At 37.7% G+C, this 15,770-nt stretch overlaps 1 long non-coding RNA gene across 1 annotated transcript in view; it reads left to right on the top strand.

Moving 5' to 3' along the window:
• Positions 1–15,770, top strand: part of LOC149663569 (uncharacterized) — a 588,523-nt gene that overhangs the window by 553,804 nt on the left and 18,949 nt on the right. The gene's annotated exons all lie outside the window — the stretch shown is intronic.

Below are 15,770 nucleotides of genomic sequence, written 5' to 3'. Positions count from 1 at the left end.
TACCAAGAGGCGATATCTAGTTCACTAGGGAGAAGGTATAAGATGCCAAAGTATTCGCGCGCCATAGTCCCAGTCCCACTTTCAAAATACAAGGGGGGACCTAAAAGGAGTCCGGGCTCTTTCGCCTCTCCTCAGTCGGAAAATTCGTAGTTTTCGTCATTAGCGTCGCGTTTACGTAAGTTTTCTGGTCCGTGACTAAATAAGCATTTTTTAAACTGGATATTAGGCCAGCGACTTTCCTGACTTGGACTAAATAAACTGGTCCGTGACCATTGACCAGAGCACGTCGTCAGCTAAACTAAAGAAGTGGTTAATTAAAATATTAGAATTTTCATGTGTGGAGTCTGGCTACCCGTGAACTTTCTCAGCAGTCTAGAGGACCACTGACCCCCCCTCCGATTTAATTTTTGAACTGGACCAGGCTATTTTTAAACTGGTCATTTGCCCTGTGTCACCGCCTTATTTCCCACGCTGGCGCGAGTTGCTTTGCGTTGTCGAGTGCGTGATGGAGTTGGCTATGCTTGGTGTCCCAATCTTGAAGGAGAGAGGAATGGAGTGAAAACCCACATACCTATAGCGTTGCCTGTGTACCCCCACCTACGGCACCATAGTCCTCCCAGCCAGGGGCGGACTGGCCACGGGGGCTGGTGGGCAATATCCCACGGGGCCGGAGGCAAAATAAGGGTTTGGGGGCCGGTCGGTCGGCCACGCCGACTGGCCTTGGCGTTGATCTAAATGTCTTAGTACTAATTGTTTGGTAATTTTTATTTTGAATCAATTCAAAAACCGTTTGAATACAAAAAGATGGGAAATTGGGGGAAGAAGCCTCAAGAAGGTTATGAACTTGCAAGGCAATGCAAGCCATTGGAATTGTATTTTTTTCCGATATGATATTAGCAGCCTAGGCGAAAGATAAGCTTTACGACCGCTCTTTACAAATTTACAATCGTAAAAAATTGGTTCCCACCGTCCCACGGCCCACGAAAATATATTAAGCACAGAGAGAATAGTTTCAAAACATTATGAGAGGCTTTATGGGGAAGGGGGAAGAAAGTGGCTAGTGCACGTGACATGAGTCACTGAGTTGAGAAGGAAAAATATTTTTACTTTCGGTTTTCGTTTTCAAAGCCATAATAATGCAGACATTTAGTGGTTAGCGTAATAGCGTTATTTTGTACTTTATTTTCCAAACTTATCGAAATGTCGAGCCCTGAAAAATCAAAAAACCAAAGAAAAGAGTATATAAGGGAGGCGCAGAAAAAGCTAGGGCTAAGAATGTAGAAGGTTTAAAAACTGCAGCTTCTGATCCTAAACAGAGAAAATTGAGTTTTGGACCCGTGCCTATAAAATATCCTGAACAAGAATTGTTCCCAGTTAATGCGGATGAAGATCATGACGTTGACGAATCAGAACTTCTCGATCGACCTACATCATCTCTGGAATTAGAGCCTTTAGTGACAAGTGAGATTAGTGACGAGACTGACGTTAGGTCCGCTGATGGTGATTCCACTAAACCACCGACAGAGTTTCGTCAAATTCTTCTAGAACTTCCTGATAACGAGCTCGTAACAACGAAAACGGATGAATGTAAATTGCAACAATCAGACCAGCAATCGCAACAAGGAAATCAAGAATCCCAAACCAAAGAAATTATTTCACTATCACCGGAGAGACGTTTGCATAGTTTCTTCCAAATATCTACAAACTGCAGTACAATACAAAAATTGGAATTCATTCAGAAACATCCAGTACAGCCTCAATCAACCGACGTGGATTTGTATTTTAAAACAGATCGCTTGTATAGCAGAACCGTTGGAAGTCGAAAGATACATAGGAAGTGGCTAACAATCCATGTTATTGATAAGAAAATTCAAGCTCTTTATTGCAGTATATGCCTGGCATTTTCCAACAAAGACAGCAGTTTCAAAAGTGGTTGCACAAATTTCCGTCACATTTACGATGCGGTTGAAAAACACGAAAAAAGCGTGAATCACAGCTCGTCAGTAGAAAGCTACATAGCCGCAACTAGTGATAAGTCTATAGCGGGCCTCATTATCCCGAACCTTGTGTCTGCCAAAAGAGCCCAAATAGAGCAGAACATTCATGTTTTGAAAAAGGTTTTCGATGTTGTTAAGCTAATTGGCCGACAAAATTTACCTTTTAGAGGAAGTTCATCACACGAAACCTTAAGCAGATTAGACTACGAAAGCGTGAATCATGGGAACTTTCTTGAAATTATGCGACTTTTAGCTGATAGCGATCCCATTCTTCGCCATCATTTAGAACTATCCATTGCAAAAAGTAAGAAAAGACAAGAACAACTAAAAGATCAGGGAAAATCGGGGGCCTTGGCTCGTGGAAGAGGAGGCCTAGTAACAATGCTTTCAAAAACAACTGTTAACAAGGTGATTTGTGGTACGTTAAATTCAATTCGAAAACAAATTGTTAAGGAGATAGGGAATGGAAAATTTAGCGTGCAACTGGACAGCACTCAAGATATCGGTGTTTTCGATCAAGCTGCGGTTTGTTTGCGCTATATTTGCGATGATAAAATTAGAGAAAGGCTATTTGCTCTCTTAAAAGTTAAAGAATCGTCAGGTGTCGCTTTGCACACTCTACTTAAAGAATGTTTTGATGAGCATGGTTTAAAGTTTGAAAATTGCATTGGAGTATCTTTCGATGGCGCTGCAAATATGAGAAGTGAAAATAAAGGGCTAAGAGCCCAGATAGCAAAAAATAACGAGAAAAACGTTTATATTTGGTGTTATAGTCACTTGCTTAATCTATGCATATGCGATAGCTGTGATAATTTGGAAGCGAAGAAATTTTTTGGGTTTTTAAATAGACTTGCAACTTTCTTCGGTGACTCTTACAAAAGAATGAGTGTTTGGGTTCAACTAAACGAGAACACCTTTGGCCATAATCAACTTCGGCGTCTTCAGAAAATAGGCGAAACAAGATGGTGGGCTCGCGAGAAAGCTGTTGATTGGGTGTATGGAGAAAGTCCCCTGTTTTGTACCGTAATTAGCGCACTGCATTTTATTACGAAGTCTTCAAATTTCGATCCCAAATGCTCATCAGAAGCAAGCTCCCTTCTTGAAATACTTTGCGATTTTAAAGTCATTTTGACAGCGCACGTATACTTGGCCATTTTTGATCAAGCTGGACCTGTGGCTAGATACTTACAAACTAAAAATTTAGATTTTCTTACTGCGTGGAACATGGTTGAAGATTTGAAAGATGAATTGTCTAAGCTGGATTTCAAGAAAATTGTAGATAAAGCTACATTGTTTGCCAATCTTAAAAATCTCGACCTTAATCGTTACGGCCTACCTGACAACATTCTGGTAAGAAATGAACTGAAGATCCAACGTCTTTCTCGAAAACGTAAACAACATGACGAACTGTGCAAAGATGAGAGCCTTGAAAGCCCAATTGATCGTTACAGAGTGGAGGTGTTCCGCGTTATACAAGACCAACTATTTAGTAGCTTAACGGAGCGTTTCTCCGATAACCGCAAACTAATTTCGAGTGCGCAATACCTACACCCACGTCATTTTTCGGAAATTCAAGAAAGAGGCATACCCCAGAGAGCTCTTTCAGAGATATCAAGACTAGCGAATATTGACGAAGATCCTTTGACGAAAGAGCTGGTCTCATTTACCAAAATATTCCAAGACTTAAGAGCATCCCTCAATTCAAAAACTGAAGAAATTTACGGAGATGGAGAGCCTGGTTCTGATGTAAGCCTTGATGAGGATCTGTTAGGAGAACCAGAGCCTCCAGAGGCTCCAGAGCCCAGTATTTCAAAAGCACAAGTAGCGCAACCAAAATCTCAACCTCGTTTTACAGCTTCATGTTCCAACGTTGATTGTGACGGATGTCTAATTTGTTGCTTTCAGCTTCTTCATAAATTTAATCTACATTCCGCAGCTTACACTAACCTATATCTGGCTTTTGAATATTTATTAACATTGTCATTTAGCCAAGTTAGCTGCGAAAGAGCATTTTCGAAATTGAAAATTATAAAAAACAGACTGAGATCGTCCCTTGGACAAGAAAATCTTGAAGCTTTCATGTTGATTTCGGTTGAAAGAGAACTGCTTAACAACGTACCATTTAGCGATATACATCAGTATGTAGTAAATTCTTCCCAACTAATGAGAAGTCTTTTAACATAAAATGATTTTAATCAAAACAGTGTGAAAATAAAAAGTTGCTACTACTGAAATGTTTTTTAATTACTTACTGTCAATTTAAGTTGTTAATTACTGTCAATTTAAATTGCTAATTAGTCAAATTTAATTGTTATTTAGTCACATTTAAATTTTAATTAGTCACATTTAAATTGTTAATTAGTCACAAATGTTTTATCCGTTTTACCGGATTTTATGGTTAATTCACCTCATAATGTAAAAGTAAAACGTGGCTGGAGAACGGTTTTGGTCCTTTTGGGAAATTGGGGGCCGCTAAGATATGAAATTTTAGGGGCCGCGACCCTTCAATGCCCACCTCACGAAAACGCCGCCAGTCCGCCCCTGCTCCCAGCATCCTCAGCGGTTAGGTAGGGTCGTACTGGACGAAATTGTAAAGGGCGCACCCTCTATCTTCAAAATAGAAGCTTGTTCACATACAAATAAAATGGCGCTACGCGGCAGCACTTAGCAATCGCCTACCGAAGGGCAGGGGCGTGCGCGAGGTACATTGGGAGAGATACGGTGCCGCAGGTCGCCCATCATCATTTCCAATCCATCTCAACTCCCTTATCCCTGTCTCAACCCCGAGACTTCCAACCACAAGCATAGCCCACTCGATCACGCTCTCTTTTCCCCGGCTACATATTTTGAAGATGGCACTTTTTAGGCGTATTAACAATCTGGGATCATCTTTGTGAACATTTAGGGTAGCCCTGACTATATTTTGTTTAAGGTTTCAAGCTTAATATCAAGCAGACGTTAGTTTATGCTACAAAAAAGTTTGAAATTGACAATCTCGGATCGTCTTTATGAAGTTTTAAGGATATCCGAATTTCATATTGGGCTTACGACAATTTTGAGCTAAATGTTAAACGGACATAAATCAACATTTTTAAAAATTTTGTAAAATTGTCAATTTGGTCCTATTTCTGGGGTAAAAGATTGTATTATGTTAATTACAATAAGAATACAAACTTTTATTGATTTACGTTTTTTTAAGTATCATTATAAATAAATGTCTGTTGAGCTAAATTTATGGTCCCCATTATATATGTTTCTGCTTAGTGCAGATTTTGAAAATGTAAAACAGTTTCTTAACATTCTTAATTAAAATGAAGACTGAAGGAACAGATATTAATCAAAAATGTCTTGATTAGAATCAAGACCTAAAAAGTATCGATAAGACTGATGTTATCACTTGTCTGAAGGATCAGATATTAATTTTTCTTTTTAATTGAAACTTAAATGCATGCTTAAGAAAAAACAACGTTCCATTACCGTTTTCCGTTGAAATAAATTATTTTACTGGTAGTCAATTTCATATATTTACTTATCTCGGCTTTTCGACCACAATTCCATTCCCCGAAAACATTTTATCATTACATTAATTACTTTTGGGAGATAACGTGTCAAAATAACCTATAAAACAATAAAAAACTGTAATAGCGGTCTGTTTTGCCATGACAACAACCTTTTAAAAGTTACAAGCACTATATAACCCTTTCGAGACTAACAGGACCTGAGCAAACTATAGCTTAACCTGCTACTAGTACGACCAGGGAGAATTGATGTAAACTGGAGTTGAAATTTCATCATCACGAGGAACTAGTCACAAGAATTACTAAGGTAGGGAGAGCTAAGAGTGATCAATGTTGTTAGCCAGGTCATGATTGTTTTGGAAAAGGTGGCAGCTAACTATTAGGAGAATATTTTGAAAAAAGTGGCAGCTAATTAGTAGGAGAATGTTTTGGAAAAGTGGCAGCTAATTAATAGGATAATAACCTAACCTAACCGAACCGAACCTAACTGAACCAAACCTAACCGAACATAACCTAACCGAACCTAACCTACCCGAAACCAAAATATTAAAATTTTAATTCGAAACTTAAAGACATTGATGGAACTACCATTTAGACTATACTTCATTTTAAGAACAATTTGTTTATTAATTCTAAATTTATCTTGCCTTGAAAGGAATGAAAGTGAGCGTTTTAATTAGTATCACGAAACATTTACTTTTAATATTATTAACATACCTTTCGGAGATTCAAACCAACAACCTATCGCTTCGCAGTCCAACACCGTATCCACTACACCACCGAATCGCTGACGACTACAGTGTTTCAAGTTATATTGATGTATTTTTTAGGGCATATTCGGACGATTGGGATTTCGGTCCATCGGGAATACAGCCATTGGGGTGGAAATCTAAAATCATTGCGGGATATTCGGTCGAATGGGATTCCGGTCCATTGGGAATTCGGTTGAAAGGGAACATACCAATATTTCTGGGAATTTAATCAATTAACCTTCACTCATTTTCCAAATCCTCAAACATCCCGAAGATTTTAGAACAATCAAATTTATTACCGTCTAAAAGGACGCCCATTATTTCAATCCAATTAAAATTGCAAATTAATTAATCAGAGAAATAATCTTAAAAATACTTACGGCGCAACAAACACACTTCGCCTGCCCTGTTGTACCATGCAAAACTCATCAAACCGTTAATGACTTCATCGGACGCTCAACGAGACAACCGCTAAATTTACCACAGAGAGACATTTCCCGCAAAAAATGCCCACACACAAGTGAGGAGGGAAATAAAAAATCCACACAATTTGAGAAAGAAAATTAATTACACCGAGAGCGGCAGCAAATGGACTTTGAATTTTATCTTCAAGATATTCTTTATTATTTAAGTGAACGAAACGCCAACTGACTTTGTTGTGCAATTAAGTGTAACTAGTCATTGAAGGAAAAAGGAGGTTTATTTGGGTGGTGACAGAACGGGTCAGAAGGGGGGTGTATGGGGTCAAGTCACCACCAGGAGGGACGGACGGCACTGCCACCTTGTGTCGTATTCCCTCCAAACTTTGTCGCTCAGAAGTTTGGCTTACAGGAGTGCCTAACACTCCCGACAAATTCGAGATAATTAAGTAAACATGGCTTTGTGGCGCCACACGAGCACCCGGGGTTAAAGTTCACTACAGAGAGATACCGCCCTGATTTTTAACAATGGTTAAAAAATGATTGGGTGGGATTAAAATCAGTCTTTGGAAATCCCCCGTTGTTATTTGGATATCGGGAGGAATTAGGTGAAAGAATAATAATGCCAAGTATTGTTTTTTGTTGTTCAAGGTTACCAGAGGTCAGGGAAAAATCCCGTAAAGGGCGCAACACTGCACGTGCTGCAAGAAAAAGCGTGAAAATAAATGTCAGAAACGATTCAAAAAGATATAAATTTATTAATGAAACATTTTGCGTAATTAATTTTCGTTTGTTAATATTGATTTCAAGTTAAGCACAAAATAGTACAAAAGTAAATATGAACTTGATATAGACGCGTACAGTTTCAATTGTGTATTAATTGTGTAAAGAAAAACCCTAAAAGAAAATTTTTACCCAACATTTTCAAGTAAACCATATTTGAAAGAAAGAATTTAATCAAAGTAGAATTTAATTTCAATTAACCTTAACTATATTAAGATTAATTAATTTTTATATAATATAATTAATAATAAGAAATTTAAATTTTTATTTGTGATTGTACCATTAGTTAACAAGTTTACTAAGGCATAGTATAGCGTTATGAAGAAATCATTAAATTTTTGTATTGAAATATTTAAAGTCCATATTATAATAAAAATAAAGCATTGCATATAAAATAAAAAGATAGTACCAATTAAAAACCAAAATTAACTTTCGTATACTATTTTTTAATTTTAGAATTTAATACCAAAAAGAATAGTACATAAATCAAAAAATTAAGTTGATATTCGTGTTTTAAACATTCAAAATATCTAGAAACAATTGAGAACTTTCGTCGGAAAATTTGCTTAAAAAAACCAACAAAAAAGTATTTCTTTAAAGCGAAATATTTTTTCAAAAAAGTACGATCTTAACTTAACCTAATCTAAACCTTACCCAAGACTCACGCGCTTTCATTCTTTAATTATTAATGAAGACATAGGATTTTTAAACGGCTTAGTTGAAAAGGTTTAGATAATTTCTTTTCACAAATCAAAACATTTTCAGTCAAACAAATTGCATTGCTTCTGACTAATTTAATTTGAAGGTGCTGAACACGAATATCGACTTAATTTTTAATTTAATTAAGCGCCCGGTAAACTTCACTTATACTCTTTCGCTTAAGACCGATCCGCTATTTTAATTACGCATTATTATTTTAAAATCGAATTGTAAAAAAGAAATCGTTTTCATGAAAATGAAAAATACACGAGTGGCTAAAAGTGCGCCTATATTTCGTTTAGAAAGAAACAAAAAGAACTATATTGTGGAAAAGGTGCCAAAAACAAGTCTAATTAGCAATAATTAGGAATAAGTAGCAAGATTTAGGGGTAAAAACGTGTCCAATTTAATAATATTTTGGAAAAGGCGAAGATTAATTTAGCTAATAATATCAAAAACAGACGCGCATTAAGCCGCTCATAAAAAAAACGACCCAGTGAAAACTTTTACGAAAATTCAGACAACAAAACAGATTATACCATAAAAGTCCTACTGCATATTCTAAATACAAAAGGAATTAAATACTAAAATAAATTATCTTTTATTACAATATGATAATTAGTACACTTAATTAGTCTTAAAAACACTCAAGGACTACTGCAACATCCGCCATTGCAGTAGTGGCGTCTGCTATATCGAACCTCTTAACCCCAACCTCTTTCATCCTGTGAGAATTCAACCAAATCCTATAGGTGTAGGGGTTCTGGCTAGCAGACGCTATGCACTAAACCAATGGCGGGTGGCGCAGTAGTCCTTGATAGTTGTACAAGGCTAATTAAATGTACAAATTATCATATTGTAATAAGAGATAATTCATTTTACTTTAATTTCAATATTTAAGTCCTTTTATATTTAGAAAAATGAAGCCGTTCTTTTAAGGTATAATCAGTTATGTTACCTAAACTTTCCCTTTAATAACGTCTCGCTAAAATCTTGAAGGAACATTGCAGTATTGATACTCGATCTCACGACGAATCTAATCACATTATTACCCGGATACCCGATAACAGAATTCGGGTGCCCGCCCCGATACCCGATAAGCAAATTTAAGAGTACCCGAATTCAGTTTGAATCACTATACGCGCACAACTCAAGAAAGTTTATATTTGAAATTTAGAAGTATTAATTAGACTAGAATCGGCAGGGACCCCCGAGGGGGTTAATTCGGCACTAGTTCCCTTTTTTAAATCATCAATATACCCACTAAGCAGTTCAACTACATCTTCATGTTTACATCGATGAGCTATGTCTAATGCCGTTTCTCCTTTCTTATTTTTTAACTGGGGATTAGCACCGCGTTCAAGTAACAATTTCACGACATCAACGAAGCCCCCTAAAGCGGCACGGTACATTGGCGTTTTACCCTCCTCATTCTTTAAATCGCAATAAGCTCCGCGTTCAAGTAACAATTTCACGACATCAACGTAGCCCCTAGAAGCGGCAATGTGTATTGGCGCTTCACCCGTGGCACTCTTTAAGTCGTAATTAGCGCCACGTTCTAGTAACAATTTCACGACATCAACGTGGCCCTTCATAGCAGCATTATGCATTGGCGTTTTACCCTTGTGACACATTATATCGCAATTAGCGCCGTGTTCTATTAATAAATTCACGACATCAACGTGGCCCCCATAAGCGGCAATGAGCATTGGCGTTTCACCGTCGTCACTCTTTAAATCGTAATTAGCTCCGCATTCAAGTAACAATTTCACCACATCAACTTGGCCCCAATAAGCGGCACGGTGCATTGGCTTTTCACCCCTGTCACTCTTTAAATCGGAATTAGCGACGCGTTCTAGTAACAATTTCACGATATCAACATGGCCCCCATAAGCGGCAAAGTGCATTGGGGTTTCACCCCTGTCATTCTTTAAATCGTAATTAGCACCGCGTTCTTGTAACAATTTCACGATATCTACGTGGCCCCCATAAGCGGCAAAGTGCATTGGGGTTTCACCGTCGTCATTCTTTAAATCGTAATTAGCACCGCGTTCTATTAACAGTTTCACGACATCAACGCAGCCCTGTTTAGCGGCACGGTGCATTGGGGTTTTACCGTCGTCTTTCTTTAAATCGTAATTCGCGCCGCGTTCTATTAACAGTTTCACGATATCAACGTGGCCCCGTTTAGCAGCACGGTGCATTGGAGTTTCACCCCTGTCATTCTTTAAATCGAGATTAGCGTCGCGTTCTATAAACAATTTTACGACATCAACGTGGCCCCATTCAGCGGCATAGTGCATTGGCGTTTCACCGTCGTCATTCTTTAAATCGTAATTAGCGCCGCGTTCTAGAAACAATTTCACGACATCAACGTGGCCCTGCGATGAAACAAGGTGTAACGGGGTCTCCATATTCTCAGAGTTTCCACAGTTCACGTCAGCACCGGCTTTGATTAAAAGTTCTGCAATTTTAACGTGGTTGTTTTTTGAAGAGGCAGGGTGTTTTCCGCTCATGTCTAGTTAAAAGAGCATGCATTACTAATCACGCACCGAAGTATAGCCTAGGTCTGGAGTTCATAATAACCCCCTTGTTATTTATTTTAACTGCGGAATTCTCACTCACACCATGGCCAACTATCAGTACCACTCATCAGGAAAAACATCGATGTTTGGGAATATGAAATCGGTGTTCTTTTGACGTCATGATGACGTTGCAGTTATTGAACGTCACAATTTTGCGTAATCGATGCTTTTCAAAATGGCGACGATATTATGATAACGTTAGGGCAGAGGCTAAAATAATTAAGCATGGGCGAATACTCGAGTAACACGAATAACTCGATCGAATATCGAGACGAATAACCGTCTCGATATTCGATAAGCCCCATTTCGGGTATTCGAACGAATAACGAATAGTGAATTTTACTATTCGGGCCTACTATTCGTTAAATATTCGACTAACTATTCGTTAAATATTCGATTAACTATTCGTTAAATATTCGATTAACTATTCAAGAAAACAAAAATATTAACCCTAAAAATGTTTTAAAAAAGTAATGGCAGTTACACTTTTTAATGTATAAGTTTCTATGGGAAAATAGGCCTGAAGTGCTACTACTCTATAGCGCATCTAAATTCTAAATATAATTTAAATTGATTTTAATTAATCCTTCTATTTCTGACTATTCGATAACTATTCGATAAGGGCAATTTTAAGTTAAGCCTAATTATTCGATATTCGGTTCCCAAACAACTATTCGTCTCGGTATTCGATAAGAAAATTTTTCACTATTCGATATTCGTCTCGACAGTCAAAAACTGGTATTCGCCCATGCTTAAAAATAATAAAGCCGAACTATGTACAACGATATTATACTTCAATTTATCAACTAAATCAAAACTCCTTTCTCTTAAAATTCTGTCATAATCCTTTTTTCCCGAAATTATTTATAGCTTTTTAGCATTATTATCCATAAAGGTTTGTCAATTCATCATTATTTAAGATCGGAATGTATATCCCTCCATTTTTTGGTCACGGCGCAAAATGACGAAACTTACGTCATGAATCCGATGCTCGTCCAAAAAAACTCCTCTCAAAGCTTATTTTTTTGATGAGCATCCGATAAGCATCATGACGTCACGCCCAAAGACACGAAAAAGCGTTCAGTAAGACATCGATGTCATCTTTCAGTCATTGATGTTTTTGATTCCGGTTACTGAAAGCAGCCTTAGATAGCCTTCTTTCGGCGGTAGAAGGCCTGCCAGCTTTACCCGAGCCCCATGCTAAAAAACGACTAGCAAACGCGCCCCTAGTTCCGACTTTGGCCGTTAGGTGCGCTAACAACACAATTTTCCTCGTAATGCTTTTTCCAAGGATGAAGAATGCGCGTGAGAAAATTTGTTTTCACTCTACAGGATAGGCAACTCTCTATCTCGGACGACAGATAATTCTATATAAACTCTATTACAGCATCGGTTGTCACCAGGCGCAAGGCTAGGTGTCTCTGTAACGTAGCTTTGTACGTGATGTCAAGAGACGGAAAACTTCAGGATCTTCAGGACTTAAAATATCCACGAGTTTTTTTGCTCGAGTGCAAGGACCTCTAGGCCTTAGTTTCAAGTACGTGTGAAATTGCCTACAACCTACTACTGTCTCTTGTCAGTACGCACAAAGCTAGATTACATAGACACCTTGTTTGCTGGTGCTGACAACCGATGCTTTAACAGAGTATACAGAATAAGTTGTCGTTCGATATAGTGATTTGCCCATCCTATAGCGTGAAAATAAATTTCCTCAATTGCATTGATTCTATAGAGTGCTGTCAGAAGCGCCGGTGTGACGTCACCCATGCTGTTTTCCCATAAAGAAAAAACGGCAACTGTCATGGCCGCCCATTGCTAAAGGTAGACTCGTGACGTTTAACCTTGGACCTGACGTCACAACTGACAGCACTCTGAATTCATGCTCTTCTATGGGGAAAATATTCGGAAGTGGACTCGTTTTTAGAACAATTTTTAATACATTTACCAAGTTGTTTCGTGGCCAAATTTTAAATGAGAAGTCAAGTACGTTTTTTTTATATTTTGAGGCCTATTTCATAATTTTCCGTTCGTTATTTGACGAATAATCAACATTCAAAGTTGGACTTCTTTGAAGGCGGAGAAATTAAATTTCTCGGAAAATCTAAGCCTTGGTCCAACGGGACCACTTAATTTTAATGTAAACTTCCTTCCCTCGGACCAAGCCCTAATTCTAGACGGCGCATTTCTCCGCCTTTTAAAAGAACTTCAACTTTGAAAGATGATTATTCGTCAAATAACGGACGTAGAATTATGAAATAGGTCTCAATTATAAATTGTAAATTACTTGACTTTCCATTTTAAATTCGGCCACGAAAAAAATCGGTAAATATAGGCCTACTAAAACACACTAAAACCTAGACCAATTTCGAACTTGTTTTCCATAGAAAAGACATTACGAGGAAAACTAGGTTCATAGCTCACCTAACTGCGAAATTCGGAACTATACGGGCGATTTTGCAAGTCGTTTCTTAACAAGTAGCTCGAGTAAAGCTGGCAGGCCTTCTACCACTGGTAATCTAAGTTGGCCATGATCACACATATCACAATAAAACATTAATGTCGATCGTTTAAATTTTTTGTAGAAAACTAGAAACCCCGACTAAAAGCCAACTTCTTAGCCAAGGCTTAATTTCCACCGCGCCGACAGACGCAGACGCAAACGATTTTCACTACTAAAATCACAAGATGAAAATACTGCTAATCGGGAAGGAAGTTAATGTGCGTGGGCGCTAAAAATTGGGGTAACTTTTTCTTTGGGAGTTAAGCGGTGTATGAATCCGCTGAGCTTTACGGCGACACTTTGTTGCTACGGGCTTTTTAACCAGTTTCATACTTATTATGAACTCCTGCCTAAGTTTATAGTTAGTCGGGGAATCAATGCATGTTAAACGGTTAATAATACTTCATGAGAAAGATTAAAGCATATATGAAACCTTAAATAATTAATAACGAAGTGAAGTGGTGTTTTCACGAAAAATTAGAAGCGACACTGAGAATTTTTCTGACCTCGTCTACACTAAGTGAGAATGGTGAGAAGTGAGCTAGTACTGAGTACTCTAGTAAGCGTGCAACCATAAAGATTACTCGTGTCGCATACAAATTAGGGAAGGCAATACGCTCTCCAGCTGTTCTTCTTTCGCCCTTGTTTCTTTTGGTGTTTTAATTTTGAGGTCGTTGCGAAAATTTCTGTTGCTGAATTCTAAGCGATCCTCGAACGTTAATTGGACTGAGACATCTTCAAAAGCTAAACTGTCAATTTCATTTCGCACGTTTGAAACTGTCCCTGTTTTAGAATCCAGATTCAATATTCAAAATATTTAAAATAGAGCCATGGTCATTTAAGTTAGATGGTCATAGCAACACGGAAGAATTCCCTGCAAATACGATTGTCTTCTTCAGACTCGGGGTGTGGAATAGTAAGAGGATACAGTGTCATCGTTCTATCATCCCCTCCTGCTTAAAAGTCGCGAGACCTACCTACCCTCATCATTGGTAGGAGCGACAGTTTTCGCACTTTGACCACCTAGCTTAAAAGACCATGAAACTACATTCGTAGCAAATTATAAATTATCCTACCTGGCCCTGCCACTGTAGAATTTGTAAATTTTCCACAGAAACTCGAAAACCAACCACGGCAAGGTTATGTTATAATTTCACACTACAAAAAAAATGTAAATTCATTGACAACTAAACTAAAAGTAAAAAAACATGTTTCTATTTAAAAAAAGTAATGAGATCTCTCACGTGACGTGGAATTTTTAATCCAACTTCTTCACACGCCAATAATGGAGTACAATATTTATTGGTTAAGAACTAGGTATCAACATGACGTCGTTAATTGTAAATCATGTTTCAAATATTGAAATTAAAACCTACCTTTTATCTTGCTAATCCTTTTTACGAAAAATCTCCGGAATCATTAGCCGTTCAGATTAGCGAAATAACAGAGCACATTAAAATAACTTTTAACTATTATTAAAATGTTCTTACTGATCAATATGCATCTGTTTCAACTAATTTTAAACAATTAAACTACATACTCCCAATTTAGCGTTAATTTCCGTTAACAAGTTATGGACATACCAGAACTAATTTAATCTTTCAAAATCCTTATCAGCTTGCAAAATTTCACATCCTTGTGTAATAACATCAGCCGAGATTAGTTACGCGGTGAAACTTACCTTGTAAGATTAAAATAAGATAAGACTATAACACGCAGAGTTTGGTTTTATCAAGAAGGGATATCTAGTTTACAAGGGAGAAGGTATAAATTCGCCACATTTCTAGCTTTATCTCCTGTCCAAACGTAGGTCCGGAGTTAAAAACTGCCTCTAAATTACAGCCAGTATCTCATTGGTTCTTGAAAACTCACGTTAGCGCGACGCGAATGACGAAAATTACTGACGACCGAGGAGGGCGAAATAGCCCGGGGCCTCCTTTTACGTCCCCACTAGTAGTTTGAAAGGGGGACTGGGACTATGGCGATCGAATACTTAGGCATCTTATACCTTCTCCCTAGTAAGCTAGATATCCCTTCTTGGTTTTATCATAGTGAGATAGCAACGGCCTAATCCAATTAAAAAAGAGTTTCAAAAAGGAATTTCTTGTTACTAAGGCAAAATAAAAGAATTGTCTTTGAGATTTGAAGAAGTATTATCAGAAGGGAATAAGAGAGAAGGGATGCATTAGAGCCTGCTAAGGTAACGAGAGTCCGTCCAACATCAAGAAAACCGCGAAAACTTTGCGCAAGTACACATCTTTTAACCAATTTACAGCAAATATAGTTCTTTAAGTTCTCCGCGGTATCAGGCGGCATATTTGTCTGCTAGATTTTCATTCTCCAAATGCTTAGGGCTGTCGATGTTTCGTTCTTGTGTAATTATAACCTCAACAAGTATGTATTTTATTGAAACTAATTTTTATTTTTTAATATTAATTCAGAATAATTAGTTTTCATTTATTAATTACCTTCAAATTATCGGATTTTGGTATGTTCTCAATTAACGTGCATCTATAT

The sequence above is a fragment of the Phalangium opilio genome, unplaced genomic scaffold (genome assembly GCF_054372755.1).
Source record: "Phalangium opilio isolate 3A_F unplaced genomic scaffold, DU_Popi_V2 ptg000061l_1, whole genome shotgun sequence".
Classification (NCBI taxonomy): domain Eukaryota; kingdom Metazoa; phylum Arthropoda; class Arachnida; order Opiliones; family Phalangiidae; genus Phalangium; species Phalangium opilio.
This window is presented reverse-complemented; position numbering and strand designations above follow the sequence as displayed.